Source organism: Antechinus flavipes, chromosome 2 (genome assembly GCF_016432865.1).
Source record: "Antechinus flavipes isolate AdamAnt ecotype Samford, QLD, Australia chromosome 2, AdamAnt_v2, whole genome shotgun sequence".
Classification (NCBI taxonomy): Eukaryota; Metazoa; Chordata; class Mammalia; order Dasyuromorphia; family Dasyuridae; genus Antechinus; species Antechinus flavipes.
In genome coordinates, this window is record NC_067399.1 from 366,579,958 (window position 1) to 366,599,852 (window position 19,895).

Below are 19,895 nucleotides of genomic sequence, written 5' to 3' on the forward strand. Positions count from 1 at the left end.
CAGACTCCACCTTTAATGTTTACTGCCTTTGTATTTGTAGACATGTTACAATCACCTGAGGTTTCAGTTTTTTCATAGGTAAAGTTACAGGATTTGACTACAAAACTTCTGGAGTTTCTTCCAGCTTTGAATTTTCAATCTTATAATCCTATGAATGACACTCATCCATTAATGAATACTCTTTATGTCTAGTTATTCCAACAATAATGAATTTAGTTAACAATATTAATATGTAGCTCAAAAATTCCCCAAAGGCATATAATAAGACTTATTAAATGTTGTGCTGAAATATAACTATACAATCTCTATGAGACTGCCCTGGACTACAACTATAATTTCCCAACTAAAAAGAGAAAATGAAATAAAAGTCTGGTATTGTCTCTTCTTTATTAAGCCATGCTAACTTTTAATGACCACTACTTCCTTTCCTAAATTTTTACAAAGCCATGTCCTTAATAAACATTTAAACTTTGACATCAAATTCACTGACCTATAACTTATGGACTACATCCTTCTCAGGTAATCTAAAGATTCTTAAATTTTCTCTTCTTATTCTATTTTCTAAGTCAGGTGTTTTTATGAGATAATTCACACTTCTTTCTATTTCAATATTTTGACTGATTTATTGTTTTTCAATGTCATATGGAATCATTAACTTCCTACTTGACTAATTCTTATTTATTTTATTATTATTGGGGGGGGGTGTTAAGTGACTTGCCCAGGATCACACAACTACGAAGTGTTAAATGTCTGAGACCAGATTTGAATTCAGGTCCTCCTGACTTCAGGGCTAGTGCTCTATCCACTGTGCCACCTAGCTGCTCCAACCAATTCTTATTTTTAAGGAGTTATTTCCTTTAGTATTTTTTTAACCAAACTGTTAATTCTCTTTTTAGAATTGTCTTACAGAATTCTGAGTTTAAAATAGTTTTGGTTTGGTTTTAAAATAGCTTTTTTTTGGGGGGGGGTTCTTTTACTCTTCTAGGAATTCTTGTTGGTTTGTGCCCAATTTCCATTTTTCACTGAAGCTTTTCTTGTAGATGTTTTTAAATCATTGTCTTCATATGTCTTAGTTTTAAGCTTCCCTGACACCATAGTAACTTTCTATGGTCAGGTTCTTTTTCTGTTTGCTCATGATTCCAGCCTACTTCTTGTCTTTGGATTTTACTTTAGTGTTGGCCTCTGGCGGGGGTTGGGCTGACCTTCTGTCTTTTATGTTCTGCTGCTGCCTTCACAATTCATTCTAAGGGTCTGTAACTTTTTGGTGCTTCCAAAATGGTGTGATCTGGGGAAAGATCTCATCACTGCTCTTCTGGTTTGTGGTCTGTCCAGCTTGGATCTGTTGGCTTCTGCATGTTTGAGTTTCTGTAGACTGCTACAGCATTCAGTCATTGCTAGCCCACTGGGAGGTTCTGTAGGTTCAAAGTGACTAATCTGCTGGTTTCTCCATGGTTTTGGTTTCATGTCCTTGTTATTCCCTATAGATTTATATGTAAAGCTAAAGGTTAGAACTGAGTCCCCCTTTTGCCCTTGGGCTCAGAGCCACATAGCTATGATTCTGGAATAACATTTATAACAATATAAGATTAACTATTCCTCTCTGCTCTGAAACTGTGACCTAGAATTGGGTGATGGATGACAGTTGTGTAGAGCACCAGTCAGGAGGACACATCTTTATGAGTTCAAATCCAGCCTCAGACACTTTCTAGCTAAGTGACCCTGAGTAAGTCAAAAACCCTGTTTGCCTTAGTTCATTCATTCATAAAATGAGCTAGAGAATAAAATGGCAAGCCATTCCAGTATCTTTGTCAAGAAGACCCCCTCCAAAAAGGTCACAAAGAGTGAGACATGAAAAATGAGTAACAAATAACATGAATAACAAAAAATAAACACAATGGGTGAAAGAGCTGCCAGTCCTAGTAGAGGGATCTAATGAGGTCTGTTTCTGGCTGAGTATCTAGACCCCTCACTGTCCCCGGGTGCTGGGCTCTCCATTGCTGCTGCTGCCACAACTTTCACTGCCCTGTGTTCCTGACCAGCCACCACTCCCATGTCTACAGGCGTCACTATCTGTCTCGGCAAGTTTCCCCAGGCTTGAAAAAAGACATACTGACTTTTTCTTGGCATTCTTAATCATAATTCAGTTTGGCACATTCTCTAGATTGTTGTGGAGGTTAGGACAAATAGGCAAAAATGCTAGCTCTTTATCATCTTGATTTTGTTTCCTCCACCCTCTTCAGTTAAAACAAAACAAAACAAAAAACAGGACAACTTTTATAATCTTAAAGAACTCCATTTCTCAAAAATTTTATAAAGATTCCTGATATCAGCTCAGCAACCACAGGTGCAAGTTTTTTTGTTCAGTACCCTACAATGTCATCTGACCAGCCTCTTAAATTCATTCAGCACTTAGATGCTGTCTAACTTTCTTACTTGTCTTATCAACCATTTTTGTTCTGTCCTTCCCCATCTGAAATCCATTCTCCTTGGAAGAGACAACAACAAAAATAAGCCAAATAGCTCTACCTTCTCACCACTGTCCATTATCATCATCCTGTCCATTCCAAGCAGTGTTCTTTGATTTTTTTTGTTTCCAACACAGATTTAAACAGTATATGTGTGTGAACCCTAATTTTACAATGAGGAAACTGAGGCTCAAAAAAGTCTAGTGAATGCTCTAAGGAGACAAAGGTAAAGGATTTGAACTTAAGTTTTCTATTTCCATTTTCAGTTCTCTTTCCATTACTTCTCTAGGGGACTGGAACAGCTGGAGGGATACCAGACAGAGCACTAAGCTTAGTCTCAGGAAGACTCTTCTTTGTGAGTTCAAACCCAGTCTCAGATACTTCCTAGCTAAGTGATCCTGGGCAAGTTCCTCAACCCTATATGCCTCAGTTTCCTCATCTGTAAAAATGAGCTAAAGAAGCAAATGGCAAACCACTTCAGTGTTTCTGCCAAGAAAATCCAAAATGGGATCATAAAGAGTTGGACATCACTGAAAAATGACTCAACAATAACATGGGGGATTGCTCTCTCAGCACTGAAGCGTTGAAAGTGGAAGTCAGCCAGCTGTGGTTATTTTTTTTAAATAAAATTTTACTGATGTCTTATTTTTACATCACTTACATTTCCCAGTGAATTCCTTCTTCACTTTAAGAGCTGCTTTATAGAGAAAAACAAAAACCAGTTTATCAAAACTAACCAATATGTTGAAAAAGTCTAAGATTATTATAGCTAAAATATTTTTATGATCCACATAAAATATTTTTATGTGACTTTAGTGCTTTGATGGCTCTGTGATCTCATTGATACAGATATTCTCTCTCACAATGCAGACTATGTGATTTCATACCATCTCATTCTGTGCAATTCTGCCTGTCTTCTAGGAGTTCTATCCAATATGCCTATTGACCTGGCTCTACATCTCCTTAACACTGCATGGGTGCAAATGGAGCACACTTGTCCAATGGTTACCCCTTTTTCTCACCACAATTTTGACCCATAATTGGTAAGTTTTTAATCCCTTATCGGATTTTTCTTGCCCTCTTGAACATTTGATTACCTTCTCCTTTCTGGATTTTCGTAATCTTGTTCTTTCCTGATTGTCATTTTACTTGTCTGAGTGCCAGACATCATGTTCTTTTCAAAACTGGGACCAGTCCATGATATCCCATACCCCATTTCCACATCTACCCACTACCTTTCTCCTTTTCAGTTTTCTTTTGTGTATTGTCCTGATCTAGTAGAATGTAAACTCTTTAAGACTAGGAACTCTGTTTTTTTTTTTTTTTTAACCTAGCACTTAGCAAAGTAGTACATAGTAAGCACTTCATAAATGTTCTATTAGGGAAAGGGACCTGTATGTGCCAAAATGTTTGTGGCAGCCCTCTTTGTAGTGGCCAAAAACTGGAAAATGAGTGGATGCCCATCAATTGGAGAATGGCTGAATAAGTTGTGGTATATGAATGTTATGGAATATTATTGTTCTGTAAGAAATGACCAGCAGGATGATTTCAGAGAGGCCTGGAGAGACTTATATGAACTGATGCTGAGTGAAATGAGCAGGATCAGGAGATCATTCTATACTTCAACAACAATAGTATACTTGACTGATATGGCTCTCTTCCACAATGAGATGAACCAAATCAGTTCCATTTGTTCAATAATGAATAGAACCAGCTACACTCAGCAAAAGAACTCTGGGAAATGAGTGTGAATCACAACATAGAATTCCCAATCCTTCTTTTTTTGTCCACCTGCATTTTTGATTTCCTTCACAAGTTGATTGTACATTATTTCAAAGTCTGATTCTTCTTGTGGATATATTGCATTTAACATATACTTTAACATATTTAACAGGTATTAGTCTACCTGACATCTGAGGTAGGGAGAAGGAGGGGAAAAATTGGAACAAAAGGTGTTGTAATTGTCAATGCTGAAAAATTACCCATGCGTATATCTTGTAAATAAAAAGCTATAATAAAAAAGAGAGATAAAATAAATGTTCTATTGCTTGATCTATCTGTTTTTAGTATCCTCTGCTGATTTATCATCCATGTCACATTCACTCATTGTGGCAGGTTTACTCCGAAACTCTGCCTGAACTCTTTTCTCTTTATATTCTCTCCCTTGTTGACTTACCACATCTCTTGAGTTTAGTTAGCATCTCTATGCAGATGACTCACAAATTTGAATATCCAAGCATATTTTCTCTCCTGAATTGTACTCTTGAATCACTGGTTCTCCACTGGACATTTCAAACCAGAGGTACTATAGACATCTCAAATTCAACATGTCCATAACTGAATATTTTCCGCCTAAGCCTCAGTCTTCTTTCGAACTTTCCTGTTTTCGTCATCACCTTTCTTCTAGTTTCCCAGGTTTGCAATATTGATGTTATTCTTATTTCATTTTTCCTTATTTCACAGGTCCAGTCAATTCTCAAGTTTTGTTTTTTCTGTGTCCACAACATTCTTACTTACTTCCTTTTTCTATACTTGACTATTTTTCCTAGTTAAGGCCCTTGTTGCCTCTCACCTAGAATACTGAAATAGACTCCAAATTGGATTTCCCACCTCACAACTCTGCCATCTCTAATCTATCCCTTATATTGCTGCCAAATTGACTTTCCTAAATTGCAGATATGACCATGTCACCCAGTGGTATCCTGCTGCCTCTCAGACAAAACAACAACAACAAGAACAACAAAAACCTCTGCCTTTTTTTTATTATAGCTTTTTATTTACAAGTTATATGCATGAGTAATTTTACAGAATTGACAATTGCCAAATCTTTTGTTGCAATTTTCCCCCTCCTTCCCCCCACCCCCTCCCCCAGATGGCAGGATGACCAATACATGTTAAATATGTTAAAGTATAAATTAAATACAAAATAAGTATACATGTCCAAACCATTATTTTGCTGTATAAAAAGAATTGGACTCTGAAACAGTGTACAATTAGGCTGTGAAGGAAATAAAAAATGCAGGCAGACAAAAATACAGGGATTGGGAATTCTATATAGTAGTTCATAGTCATCTTCCAGAGTTCTTTCACTGGGTGTAGCTGGTTCAATTCATTGCTGCTCTGTTGGAACTGATTTGGTTCATCTCATTGTTGAAGATGGCCACGCCCATCAGAATTGATCACATAGTATTGTTGTTGAAGTATATAATGATCTCCTGGTCCTGTTCATTTCACTCAGTATCAGTTCATGTAAGTCTCTCCAGGCCACACTGAAATCTTCCTGCTGGTCCTTTCTTACAAAACAATAATATTCCATAACATTCATATACCACAATTTATTCAGCCATTCTCCAATTGATGGACATCCATTCAGTTTCCAACTTCTAGCCATTACAAAAAGGGCTGACACAAACATTCTTGCACATACAGGTCCCTTTCCCTTCTTTAAGATTTCTTTGGGATATAAGCCCAGTAGAAACACTGCTGGATCAAAGGGTGTGCACAGTTTGATAACTTTTTGAGCATAGTTCCAAATTGCTCTCCAGAATGGCTGGATGTGTTCACAATTCCACGAACAATGTATCAGTGTCCCTGAAAAACCTTTGCCTTTTAAAGCTCATTACAATCTAGGTGTAACCTACTTTTCCAACATTATCATACCTTACCTTTCTTCTTGCACTTAACAATTGAGCTAAATTGGCTTTCTTATCTAACATTCTATCTTCCAATAAAGTGCCTCCATGCCTGGAATATCATTCCTCCCTCTCTTCTACTTCTTAGAATGTCTTGCTTCCTTCAAAACTCAGTTCAAGAACCTTCTTTTTGAAGTCTTTCCAGCAGTTGTTACATACCTCTCTGCCTTTCTCCCCTACCCCCTCAAAAAAGTTTACCTTGGATATAACATAAATATATTGTGCATGTACTTACTGTACATGCTATATCCCTGGTAGAATCTAAGTTTTTTGAGGGTAAGAACTGTTTCATTTCTATCTTTCAATCCTCGAGGATTAAACTTGACACAGAAGAACTACTTAACATATATGTCAGTTGACTGATTGACCTTCTATTATAAATAATGTTAGCATACCATAATAATCTCAAAACAGATAAGCAACCTGAATATTAAAGCTTACACCATAAAAAAATGAGAAGAGAACAAGATAAATTACCTTATACAACTATGATCAAGTGTGAATTTTTAACCAAAAAAGATCACAAAAGAATAAAATATATAATTTTATTTACCTGAAATTGAAAAGCTCTTGCACATTTAGCCAGGGATCTTTATGCCAACTCCTAATCTTACAGAAAAGTTAGGTTCCCAGAACTAGGCTCCCTATATTCCCCATCTACCTACCCAAGCACTTAAGGGAACCCCTGAGATGGGGATATCTTTTTCTAGAGCCATTGATTTGAGCTCTCATTCAGTATGTTCTCCTCAATCTTAATCACAAGTGATTAGTGCCCATTTCATTTAACCAATTAACATCAATTAATTTTTACAAAGGAATACTTACTGTAAAGATATAATAAGAGTGTACCAGATCTAAAATTATATTATAAAGCAGCAGTTACTAAAACCATCTGGTATTGGCTAAGAAATAGACTAGTTGATCAATGGAATAGGTTAGGTTCAAAGGACAAAACAGCCAATAACTTTAATAATCTAATGTTTGACAAACCCAAAGACCCCAGTTTTGGGGATAAGAATGCAACAAAAATTGCTGGGAAAATTGGAAATTAATATGGCAGAAACTAGGCATTGACCTACACTTAACACCGTACACCAAGATAAGGTCAAAATGGATTCACGACCTAGGCATAAAGAATGAGATTATAAATAAATTGGAAGAGCATAGGATAGTTTACCTCTTAGACCTGTGGAAGAGGAATTTATGACCAAAGAAGAACTAGAGATCACTATTGACCACAAAATAGAAAATTTTGATTATATCAAATTGAAAAGTTTTTGTACAAACAAAACAAATGTAGACAAGATTAGAAGGGAAACAATAAACTGGAAAAACATTTTTACAGTCAAAGGTTCTGATAAAGTCCTCATTTCCAAAATATATAGAGAATTGACTCTAATTTATAAGAAATCAAGCCATTCTCCAATTGATAAATGGTCAAAGGATATGAACAGACAATTCTCAGATGAAGAAATTAAAACTATTTATAGACTTATGAAAAGATGCTCCAAATCATTATTAATCAGAAAAATACAAATTAAGACAACTCTGAGATACCACTACACACCTGTCAGATTGGCTAGAATGACAGGGAAAGATAATGCGGAATGTTGGAGGGGATGTGGGAAAACAGGGACACTGATACATTGTTGGTGGAATTGTGGACACATCCAGCCGTTCTGGAGAGCAATTTGGAACTATGCTCAAAAAGTTATCAAACTGTGCATACCCTTTGATCCAGCAGTGTTTCTAATGGGCTTATATCCCAAAGAGATACTAAAGAAGGGAAAGGGACCTGTATGTGCCAAAATGTTTGTGGCAGCCCTGTTTGTAGTGGCTAGAAGTTGGAAAATGAATGGATGCCCATCAATTGGAGAATGGCTGAATAAATTGTGGTATATGAACGTTATGGAATATTATTGTTCTGTAAGAAATGACCAGCAGGATGAATACAGAGAGAACTGGCGAGACTTCCATCAACTGATGCTAAGTGAAATGAGCAGAACCAGGAGATCATTATATACCTCAACAACGATACTGTTTGAGGATGTATTCTGATGGAAATACATCTATTCAATAAAGAGAGCTAATTCAGTTTCAATTGATCAAGGATGGGCAGAAGCAGCTACACCCAAAGAAAGAACACTGGGAAATGAATATAAACTGCTTGCATTTTTGTTTTTCTTCCCAAGTTATTTATGCCTTCTGAATCCAATTCTCCCTGTGCAACAAGAGAACTGTTCGGTTCTGCACACATATATTGTATCTAGGATATACTGCAACCTATTTAACATGTAAAGGACTGTTTGTCATCTGGGGGAGGGGGTGGAAGGAGGGAGGGGAAAAATCGGAACAGAAGTGAGTTCAAGGAATAATGCTGTAAAAAATTACCTTGGCATGGGTTCTGTCAATAAAAAGTTACTTAAAAAAAAAAAAGATATAGCAAGAACAGAAGCTATAAAACATTATTCCCAATATCTGTGGGCACTTCTCTGTACAACCTGGATGCCTAGGGAGAATAGGCTCAAACTTAAAGCAATTTCTACATAACATTCACTATACGAAATTTACTTCAAAATTTAATATAGTTAATGAATGGATGGATGATTATGTATTCCTGCCATTGCCAGATTGGATCAAATATGTCATTAAATAGTGGGTTGGCTACTGCCTCGCTTGGGCTTGTCCTACAAATCCTACCATGAATTCTAGCTTCCAGATTTCTGGTACTTGCTATTTTGACCCTCTGAAGCTCAAAAAGTTATAACTACCTCCAGTATTCCTTTAATTAAAATAATGAACAGAAACAATAAAGACAAGCTGCAACGACATGAACTCATGAGCCACATGTCAGAGCCAGAGGTAGGGAAATAAATTCCTGAATCTTCTGTACCCACGCAAAGGCTTATAACATTGCTTAGTTCTACACTCACAGCTAGGCAGGAAAGAGGAAGAGGTTTAACTTTAGCCATTTACTGTTACTTGAATGCTTCTTCTGGCTCAGAAACCAAATAGTAGTTTGTCTCTTTACCACATAGTTAGCAGACCAGAGCCAGTAATAGAATGCTGCTCATGTCCCAAGTAGGGAAATAAGAAACTTCTATTGCACACCATTTGCTGTCCTAGAGCAGGCTCCCCAGATTCTTCTAAGTGGGTTATCAGTGGGCAGAGCACATTGTGCATATTTCAGAGAATGGCTACTAATCAGGTCTCAATTACATACTAATAAAATCAATGCAGCTAGAATAGGAATGAAAAGTATTCATTGAGGAAAAAAAATCTTTGCATCAAATATCTCTGATATCTAAGACATAAATATATAAGAAATATTAATATATAAATATATTATATAAAATAATATAATATAAATATAAGTAAATATATAAGAACAATATGTATATTGTCTCTTACATGGGCACATATGCATTACATACACACATGTTATTCCTCAAAAAATACATGATCAATGGATACGAATAAACAGTTCCCAAACAACTATATCAAAGATGACTCCAAATTGATTAGAGAAAAATCAATCAAAACAACTTTGAGATTTTATCTCATACAGAAAAAAATTTGGAAAGATGTCAAAAAAAATGAAATTTTATCAATAGTAATGGGGATATGTGAAGATAACCACACTCCCATTGGTCAGGATGTAAATAGTCCAAGCATTTTGAAAACCAACTTGAAATTATGCTAAAAGTAAAATGATCAAAGGAAGTCAAAGACCTATCTATATACACCAAAATACCCATAACAGCATTTTTTGAGAAATAAACCCTTCAAAACAAAGTAAATACCCACCAACTGGGAAATAAACAATTTAAGATATATGAATGTCTAGAATAGTAATAAGAGTTTTTTCCATTAAGGAACCATCTTTTCCTATAGTACAGTAGACTATTTTGCAAAATATAGATAATTTTCAGATTCAGATTATTTCTCTTAAATTTTAGTATATATGACATTCTAGATTATTTCTTTTATTTTTAGTTACTGCTGAATAAGCCTGTGTAATTCAAACTAATGCTTGTTTCTTTAATTCAAAACTTATTTGATTTTCAATTCAATTCAATTCAACTCTCTCTCCCCCAGCCATTGAGAAGGCAAGAAAAACAAATCCATTACAAATATGAAGTTATGAGAAGCAAATTTCTGCATTAGCCATATTCCAGAGAAGGAGAGAAACAGAGAGACTGACAGGAATGCATGTGCAAAGATACACACACAGACAGAGAGAGAGAGAGAGAGAGAGAGAGAGAGAGAGAGAGAGAGAGAGAGAGAGAGAGAAACATTGAGAGAGTGAAAGACAGACACTGAGAAGGAGACACTGAGAGAGACAGTAAGAAACACCAAGATAAGACAGAGAAAATATTCTTTGATCTGCACTCTGAGTCCATCAGTTCTCTATTTAGAGGTGAATAACATTCTTTATCAGTCCTTTGGATTTGTGGTAGGACATTGTGTTGAATAGAGTAGCTACGTCTTTCACAGTTAATTATTTTTACGATACTGCTATTTATGTATAAATTGTTCTCATCTTCTATTCATTGTACTTTGCATCAGTTCATAATAAGTCTTCCCAAATTTTTCTGGAAAATCATCCTCTATTCTTTTTCTTTTTCTTTTCTTATTTTTATGTTGTTTATTTTTATTTTTCTCAGTTAAATGTACACAAAAAATTAATACTCATCTTAAAAGTTTGAGTTCCAAATTATTTTCTTCCTTTCCCCTCTCCCCCACCTTCAGAAGGCAAGCAATTTAATATAGAATATACATGTGAAATCATGTGAAACATTTCCATATTAGCCATATGGCAACAGAAAAGAATCCCATCCCAAATCAAGAATAGTAAAGAAAGTTTTTGAATAAATATATATATATGTATACATATTTCAGTCTGCATTTAGAATCCATTTATTTCTCTGGTGGTAGATAGCATTTTTCCATCATAAGTCCTTCAGATCATTGTATTGTTGAGAATAACTGTCATTCACAGTTGATCATCATACAGTTTTGCTGTTATTGTATACAAAGTTTTTGTGGTTTTTCTCATTTCACTTTGCATCAGTTCATATAAGTCTTTCTAGGTTTTTCAAAGGCACCCTACTCATCATTTCTTATGGCACAATAGTATTCTATTACAATCATAAATTAAAACATGTTCCCTTTCCCTTGCTCCCTTCCCTTTCCCAATTTATGAACATCCCTTCGATTTCCAATTCTTTGCCAAAGAATTATTAAAAACATTTTTGCACATATATATCCTTTTACTTAAAAAAAATCTATTGTGAGCACAAAACTACTAGTAGCATTTCTTGGTTAAAAGGTATGTACAGTAATATAATCTTTTGCACTTAGTTGCAAATCGCTTTCCAAAATAGGTTAGATCAGTTCACAACACCAATAGTGCATCAGTATCTCTATTTTTCTACATTCCCTTCAATGTTTGTCATTTTACTTTTCTGTCACGTTAGCCAATCTAATAAGCATTAGATAGCATTTCAAAGTTATTTTCATTTACACTTCTCTAATCAATAGTGATTTAAAGCATTTTTATATGACTACAGATAGCTTTGATTTTTTTATTCCGAGAACTTTGAATTAGGCAATTAGGGAAAGCATTTTATCAGAGAAATTTGTTATAATTTTTTTCTCCATTTCCTACTTTCCTTCTAATCTTGACTGCATTGGTTTTGTTTGTTCAAAAATTTTTAAATTTAGTGTAATCAAAATTATGCATTTTACATCAGTAATGCTTTTTATTCCTTGGTTAGTCCTAAAGTTTTCCCTTATCCATAAATCTGAGATATAAAATATTCTATTCTCTTTTATTTGCTTATGGTATTACCCTTTATGTTTAAATCATGTACCCATTTTGACTTTGTCTAGTAAACAGTGTACTTCATCATTTTTTATAGCACTTTAGATCACATCACATTCACATCTGAACAAATTATGGAATTTGAATGACTTGGAGTATATCCTGAAGCAAACATTTTCTTTCTTTTCTTCTTGGACATGGCTAATAAATGAATTTGTTTTCCTTGATTATAAGAATTTGTGATAAATTTTGTTTTTCCTTGCTTTCTCAATAGAGTGGGGGATGATAGGAAATAGGATAGAGTGAATGGAAATCTGAAAATAAAAAATAAAACTGAATTTAAAAAGAAAAAAATGGGGCATTTGTCAACCATTGAACATTTAATTCAGGAGGTTTGTGTTGCCAATGATAGAGAACAACAATAGAGAAGTATTTAGCTTCCCTGGAAGTAATTTTCCTCATCTTCATAAGGAAATTCATGTAGCCAGTAGGGTAGAGTAAATTGTGTGGTCACAGACCCAACAAGTCTGAGAGGCCTAGACTTTATATGGCTGGGATTTTTTCTAATGATCAGAAAGCTGCATTCAATGTTAATAAGGTTCTGGAGGATAATTTTGTATGTTTTTTTTCTTTAGGAAAACCCTCCCTATGTTATGATTGGAAAGAAAGAAGTTGTGTCAGGTAAATACCAGTCCTATCACAGATAGTATGTTGAATTAGTACTTTACTTTGAAGTATAATTACTTGCAGCTTCATAAGTTTGACAAAAGTTTGACAGATTTTACATTTCTTCCTTGTAACTTTGTAAGGGTTTTTGCTCCACTATTAAGATAATAATAGTTTTTCTTAAAGATATTCTTAGCAAATTATTAATTCCCAAATTGCTTAGATTATCCACCACAAGATAATGCTTTCCACATCCCATCTCCCAATGTCACTGACTGCTCATCATACTTGAGTTGTATATAAGAATGGTTACTGTCGTTTTCATTCCAGATAACAGGTACTTCAAGATGCTGACAGTCTTAATTGTTTGTCAAGATTAAGTTGACCTAAAGATTAATCATAGACACTGAAAACCTGCTCACAAGCTAGGTATGTGTGTCTTGGTCCATTATCACTCATTAAAGAGTCCATAAGTTCAGGCACCTGCAGTGTCCTGACCAATTAGTGTTCTTAAATCTTCAAGCATGTTTTCCGAGCTGATAAAGAGTGATAAAAGCACATCTTTTTATATAAACTGGAGGTGGGGGACATCCAGCCCATACTTCATAAGGTCCTCAAAATCATTTGTGAGGCAAGTGAAAGTGACTAAAAGCTAGGAACAAAAGCAATCCAGTCTCAAAATACACAGGAGCTAAAGACTTATCCTGAAATCCTCAAATGTCCTAGTAATAGCAGAAACAAGAGTAAAGGGAAGAAAACAGAAACCTAGAAAATGAACCTACCAGACATCTTTCCTTATAGCTACCTCATACTGAGTCCAGCCCCAGGAGAAAGAAGCAACATAGTCTAGTTTTTCCTTAAAAGGTACTAAGACATTTCTCAGCATTTAGTTGACTCAGAAGACTAAGGACACACATTGGTGAAACAGCTTTCTCATTTCCTGAGGACAGAGGAATCATAAGGAGCTGCCTAACTAGTGAATGGTGCTCCACTCAGCAGAATCAACTCAAGGAGTTCTCACTATCTATCCTTGTTGAATATCTTTCTCTTAGCTATGGCTAAGAAAATATCCTTTTGTTAGCCTTTCAATGGTCTGGGAAGCATTGCATTTCGTTCTTAATTTTTTAAAAAAAACTCAAACCAAGAAGGCCCTGACTTGACCAATCCGTGTACTCTGGCAGGACTGGAATATAATGACCTCACTGACCCTGGGGGCAGGTAACTCCTGAAAGTAGTGACAGGCCTTGAGGTTTTCTGGGGTGTTTTTGGTGATGCTTCTAGAAATAGTAATTACTTACTGGAAAGTATTCCCTACTCTTAGGAAAATGGAAAGTAAGCTAGCCATGTAGCAAGAAGTGAATAATGTGAGCTCCTTCTGCCTCCATAGATACAGTCCCTTAAGAATAACTGCTCTTGTTGAAGTATCAAACATGCAAGTGCATTGGGGCTGCAATATTCCCCAGTGAGGCAGAACCAGATTAAAATGTAATTCAGAAATATTTTTCAAAATAAATAAAAATAGAATAGAATACCTATAATGGCTTTTTCAAGTTTTTTTTTAATTTTATTTTTCTGATTACATGTAAAAAAAGTTTTCAACATTCATTTCTGTAAGATCTTGAATTCCAAACTTTTTTCTCCATCCTCCCTCACCTCCCTCCAAAAGAGCAAGCAATCTTATATAAGTTCTATATGTGCCATCATTTAAAACACATTTCCACATTTGCCACATTGTGAAAAAAAAAATCAAAACAAAAGGGAAAAACCGTGAGAAAGAAAAAGCAAACAAACAAAAAAGGTGAAAATAGTGTGCTTCGATCCTCATTCAGTCTCCATAGTTCTCCTTCTGGAAGTGGATTGCGTTTTCCACCCCAAGTCTATTGGAATTGTAATGGATCACTGTATTGCTGAGAAGGCCTGAGTCTGCCTCGCTGATCATCAAAAATCTCCAAACTGTGAATTGTAATTTGCTCTCTGAAGCCTGCATCGAAGGGCCAGCCCCTGAGGAGTACGGAGCTCAGGCCCCAGGAGCATTTTCCTACCTGCAGCAGAAATAGCAACTGCTTGCCCAGAGGAGACAGAGCCAGGAACCTGCCTAGAGGAATCTGTGCTGCTGTGTCTGTCCCTCAGCACAGAAAAGCCGACTTCTAACCCAACAGTAGCAGCACCCACAGTGCTCCCCCAGACTGGAGAACATTGCAGGCCCCCAGCAATTGTCTGCAGAGGGAAACAGCCATGTTTGTGTGTACTGTATGCAGCAGGAGTGCCAGGAGTCAAAAAGATCTGAACTCAAATCTCCCCTCAGACACCAGCTGTTGGTCTCTAGGCCCATTACTTAACTTCTGTCTGCCTCATTCTTCTCAACTGTAAAATGGGGATAACCACACTCAAAGTTGCTGGACATTCAAATGAGATATTTGTAAAGCACAGTGCTTGGTACATGGTAGTAGGCACTCTGTTAATGTTGTTATTATTATCATTATTGTGATGTGTTATAGTGAGGAAGATTCAGGTCCCAGCAATGGCAGCAACAACAGTCAGATCTAAAACACCACTGTTCTATCACAGGGCTTACGAGCTCAGTTGTCCTACGCTGATCCGACAGAGCAGTGGGTCCTGGTGAGCAGACGTCGGGCAAAGGCTTTGGCTTCAGAGGCAGAAGACAGTGGCTCTGCTGGCTCCCAGACACGGCGGCAGCGCAGTGGCCAGAGGGAGGTGGCAGAGGGCAAGCCCACGACCGTCCACTCCTTGCTGTGATGAAAAACTGAGGCCCCTGGAGGTTTTTGCCAGTGTGGTACCCAGCGATCCTGGTACAGCTTTTCCCCAGGGGCCCTCAGAGACCCAGGCGGTGTCACTGTTAGAAGAAAGTTTAACTGATGGTGAAAAAGTGGAAGTCAAAGTGTCTAATCGGTCCCTATGAAGGAGAAGTTCTGAGGCTTCTCCTTAGGCAGACTTGTATTCCTTTTCTTGCGGAGCTCCCCCAGGGAACTCTAAGGGGATGGAGAGGTCTGGGTTGGTGAACCAGAGGATAACACTGCCTGGGCAGTCCCCCCACCCTGTGAGGAGGGTTGGTGACTTGGCAGGAAGACATCGACATCTGAAGACTTGGAGCTGTTCTGATTATCGTTCTCCTTGTATCAGGAAGCCCACTATCAACTACAAGGGTCTGACATTACTAAACCCTAGGATCTGACAGGTTAGTCTCTCCTAGGACTCTTCTACATTCATTCACCTCTTAAGGACAGAGTTACATTTTGTTTTGTTTTGTATGTTTCTGTGTTAGTGTTTCTCTTCGTCCTTTAGCACTACCTATAGCAATCTTCTTAAATACTGGAAGTTTGAGCCCAACAGTAACATGCATAAAGTAATTTTAAGTGGTAAAATGTGCCATCTCCCCATTTATTGATTTAGAAGACTACAAGTTAAGAGTATCTATTGTATTTTATTTCCTTTATTAAACATTTCTCAATTATATTTTAATCTGATTCAGGCTTGCAGTCAGAAGTTTTGCAGGAGCTTGCAGCAGAGGCCTCAAGTTTGACACCTCTGCTCTAGAAGACCACCAGGGGTGGAGTATGGTAAAAACAACATCCTCCCCACGTCCTTCCTTAGGCATTTTAGTCTACTTTTTTCTTAAAAGGTAATGAAGCATTTTTCAAAACTTGGTTGGCTCAAGGGACTAGGTCTCAGACCTGTTGACATCAATTCCTCATCACCAAGCACAAATGAACCATGAGGAGCTCAGGAAATTCTGCATACCTGGCTGGTGAACTGGTGATGGGAGCTTTATTCAACTCAATCAGTTCAAGGGGTTTTCAATGCCTATCCTTGTTGAATATTCTTTTCCTGCTGTTGCCAAATAAATCCCTTTTTGTTACCTACTAAATAACCTATGAAGTATTTCATTTTGTTTCAATATCAAATCCAAACTACCAAGATTCTGGCCTGAATCAAGTCCAAAACATCATGCTATAATCTGGAACCCTCCAGAAAAGGCCAATGAAGAGAGGGTCCACCCTATTCTGACCCCAACTATGAGACATCTCAGACTGTTTCAAAAATGCATTGTCAATACCTCCACTCCAAGGCCTCACTCTGTATTTTCTCACACACCAAAGTTCTGTTCCTCAGATTGGTGAACTCCAAAGGAGTTGGAAGGACTTCAAGAGACCTTTGGAACTCAGTTTGTTATTATACCCAGACTTAGCAAGGGAGGATCCAAAATGTTTGATTGGCTTCTTGTTCCAATTACATTCAATAAATATCCAAATCCCCACTAGTAATGTCAGGGAGATATGATCTTTCCTTACTTCAGGAACAATAAAACCTTCAATTATTGCATTCCACAGCATAGGTTAGAGTGGGATTTTGAGGAGGGCCAAAAGACTAAAATGGGGCATAAGGGACTAGACTGCCCCTCACAGCAACCAACTTGTCCCTAGTACTCCAATTCGAAGCTGGTGCATTAATAGTGAGGTAGGTACTCAATACAGAGGAAGTACTTAATAAGAGAGGAGAGTCTCACATTACAACCCAAAGATTCCCAAAAGAATGATGATTCCCAAAGAATTTGTGTTTTTGCTATCCTTACTATAGTTCCTGAGCCTCAAAACAGTAGGACATTCCTTTCCCTACGCCTAAGAGGGGAGGAAAGTAGGAATGGGGGCTACCTCATTAAGGACCGGAGCAGGGCTCACCTCTGAGGTTAGAGTTGATACATTCTTCCCATCTTTCAGCATAAACAACCCTTCCAGGCTGGCAACCTTGAGTAGCTCTCTCCTAGAAAGAATCACAGAATTTCACTGGCCCAATCAGTCAATTAACACTTATTTATTGTGCTAGGTACTGAGGATACAAATAGAATAAAACCAGCCCTATTCACAAGGAGCATATACACTAATGATGGAGACAAATACATATAAAAGTATATAAAGAAGAAATAAAAGCAAATAAGTAAAAATTAGTTAGCTACAAAATATTTTGGGAAAGGGGACACTAGCAGTTGGGGGAAATCAGTAAAGGTTTCATAGAGAAACTGGTGCTTGAGCTGTGTCTTGAAAAAAAAAAAAAAGGAGTTCTGTAAGCTGGGGGTCTGGCGGGGAGGTGGGGGAAGGAATTCATTCCAGGTTTGCAGGATGGCCAGAAAATAAAATGCCCTGGGTGAAGAACAGAGAGAAGAGCTGTGTACAATGAAGCAGAAAGATAGGCTGGGACCAGGTGGTAAGGGACTTTAAAAGATAAACAGGAGTTTCTATTTTAATGTAGAGGCAAGGGGAAGCCACAGGAGTTTACTGAGTAGGAGAAAAATCTGGTCAAATCTGCACTGCTTTGGTAGTGATAAGTAGGGTAGAGTGGAGAAAAACCTAAACCGAGGGAAACCAGTTAGGAGGAAGCTGAAATTATCTATATGATGAAGCTTTGAGCTAAGGTGGCAGCTGTATGAAGAGAAAGAAGGTATCAGATTTTCAGCATCTGAAAATGTTATAGAGGAAGAAATGACAAGACTTGACAGCTGGCTCGGATATGTGGAGCAAGGAAATAAAAAATTGATGATAATAACAAAGTTATGAATTTGGGATACTAAAAGAATGGTAATTTCTGACAGAAATAGGTGGATTGGGGAAGAAAGATAATCAGGTCAGATGTGGACATATTGAATTTGTGATGTCTATAGCATATCCAATTTGAAATATTCAATAGATGATAAAAAGAATAATGAGAGCTGGGGAAGGCTGAAGCTAGGGGTAGGGAGGAACTGGAGGTGAATATATGGCTCCATCTATATGGATGTCATATACATACAGATGTTAATTAAACATTTGGGAGTTGAAGAGGTCAATGAAAGAGAGCACAGAAATTCAATAGGGCTCAAGATATATGCCTGAGAAATATCCACAGATAGAGGGCATGACATGATGTTGAGTTAGCAAATCAGACTAAGGCACAGGGTCTAAGTGGATCTAAACATTCTGGGATGGGTCCTAGATACTGGGTCTTCAACAGGAATCATCCTAGATGGATCCTAGAAATCCTTGTATTTCTTCCTTTCCCAGGTCTTTTGTTTTGATTTTTATATCCAGAACCTATCAATCTCTATTTGACAGCTCTGGGGTACTGTGTCAGACAGGGGCAGCAACTCTGGTCTGATTTTCAAGGTTAGTTTGGTATGGATAGCTCTCAAGCTTGCAAAGGTGAAAATATATGTCTCCTGTGCCTCTCTTCCTCCACCTCCTGGTTTTTCTTCCTTGCATGACCTTTCCTCCCTCACACATTCGTAGACAAATAAATGGACAACATGTGTGTGAAGGACAAAAACTAAGGAGAGGAATAAGTCCTCATCTTTAAGGAACTTGTTATTTAGTGGGGGAAAAATAAGGCTGATAAACATAAGACAATAAATGAGTGTGTGTTTAACTATATAGGTGCTGTAGGAATTCGGGGAGGGGAGGAGTTAAGGAGATTTTGAGCAGTCAGGAAAGTCTCCGTGAACAAAATGCTGGGGCCGGTTGAAGGATGGAGAACAGAGGGCAAGTTATTACAGGTAAGGGCAAAGGCAGAACATGAGAATATACACAGCATGTCCTGGGGACAATGAAGGACCCAGACCAGGCAGTTTTGTTTTAGGGAGTAGCAAGAAGAAACATTAAGAGTTAAGGCAAGCATCAATTGAAGAATGGCTGAATAAATGGTGGTATATGAATATTATGGAATATTATTGTTCTGTAAGAAATAATAAGAAAGAACAGAGAGGATTGGCGAGACTTACAAGAACTGATGCTAAGTGAAATGAGCAGAGCCAAGAGATCATTATACACTGCAACAACAAGAACATATGATGATCAATTCTGATGGACATGGCCCTCTTCAACAATGAGATGAATCAAATCAGTTCTAATAGAGCAGTAATGAACTGAACCAGCTACACCCAGGGAAAGAACTCTGGGAGATGACTATGAACCACTTCATAGAATTCCCAATTCCTCTATTTTTGTCTGCCTGCATTTTTGGTTTCCTTCACAGGTTAATTGTACACTATTTCAAAGTCCGACTCTTTTTATACAGCAAAATAACTGTTTGGACATATATACATTTATTGTATTTAACGTATATTTTAACATATTTAACATATATTGGTCAACTTGCCATCTTAGGGAGGGGGTGGAGGAAGAGAAAAAGTTGGAACAAAAGGATTTGCAACTGTCAATGTTGAAAAATTACCTATGCATATGTCTTGTAAATAAAAAG

The 19,895-nt window shown here is 37.1% G+C and overlaps 1 long non-coding RNA gene across 2 annotated transcripts in view; it reads right to left on the minus strand.

The window, feature by feature from the left end:
• Positions 1-11,053: 11,053 nt before the first annotated feature.
• The window catches only part of LOC127549847 (uncharacterized), a 131,316-nt gene continuing 122,474 nt past the window's right edge, over positions 11,054-19,895 (minus strand). For both annotated transcript variants that reach the window (XR_007950737.1, XR_007950738.1), the window contains 2 exons: positions 17,348-17,429; positions 11,054-15,504 (listed from right to left, as the gene is read on the minus strand). This is a non-coding gene — a long non-coding RNA (uncharacterized LOC127549847). The remainder of the gene's footprint in view (positions 15,505-17,347; positions 17,430-19,895) is intronic.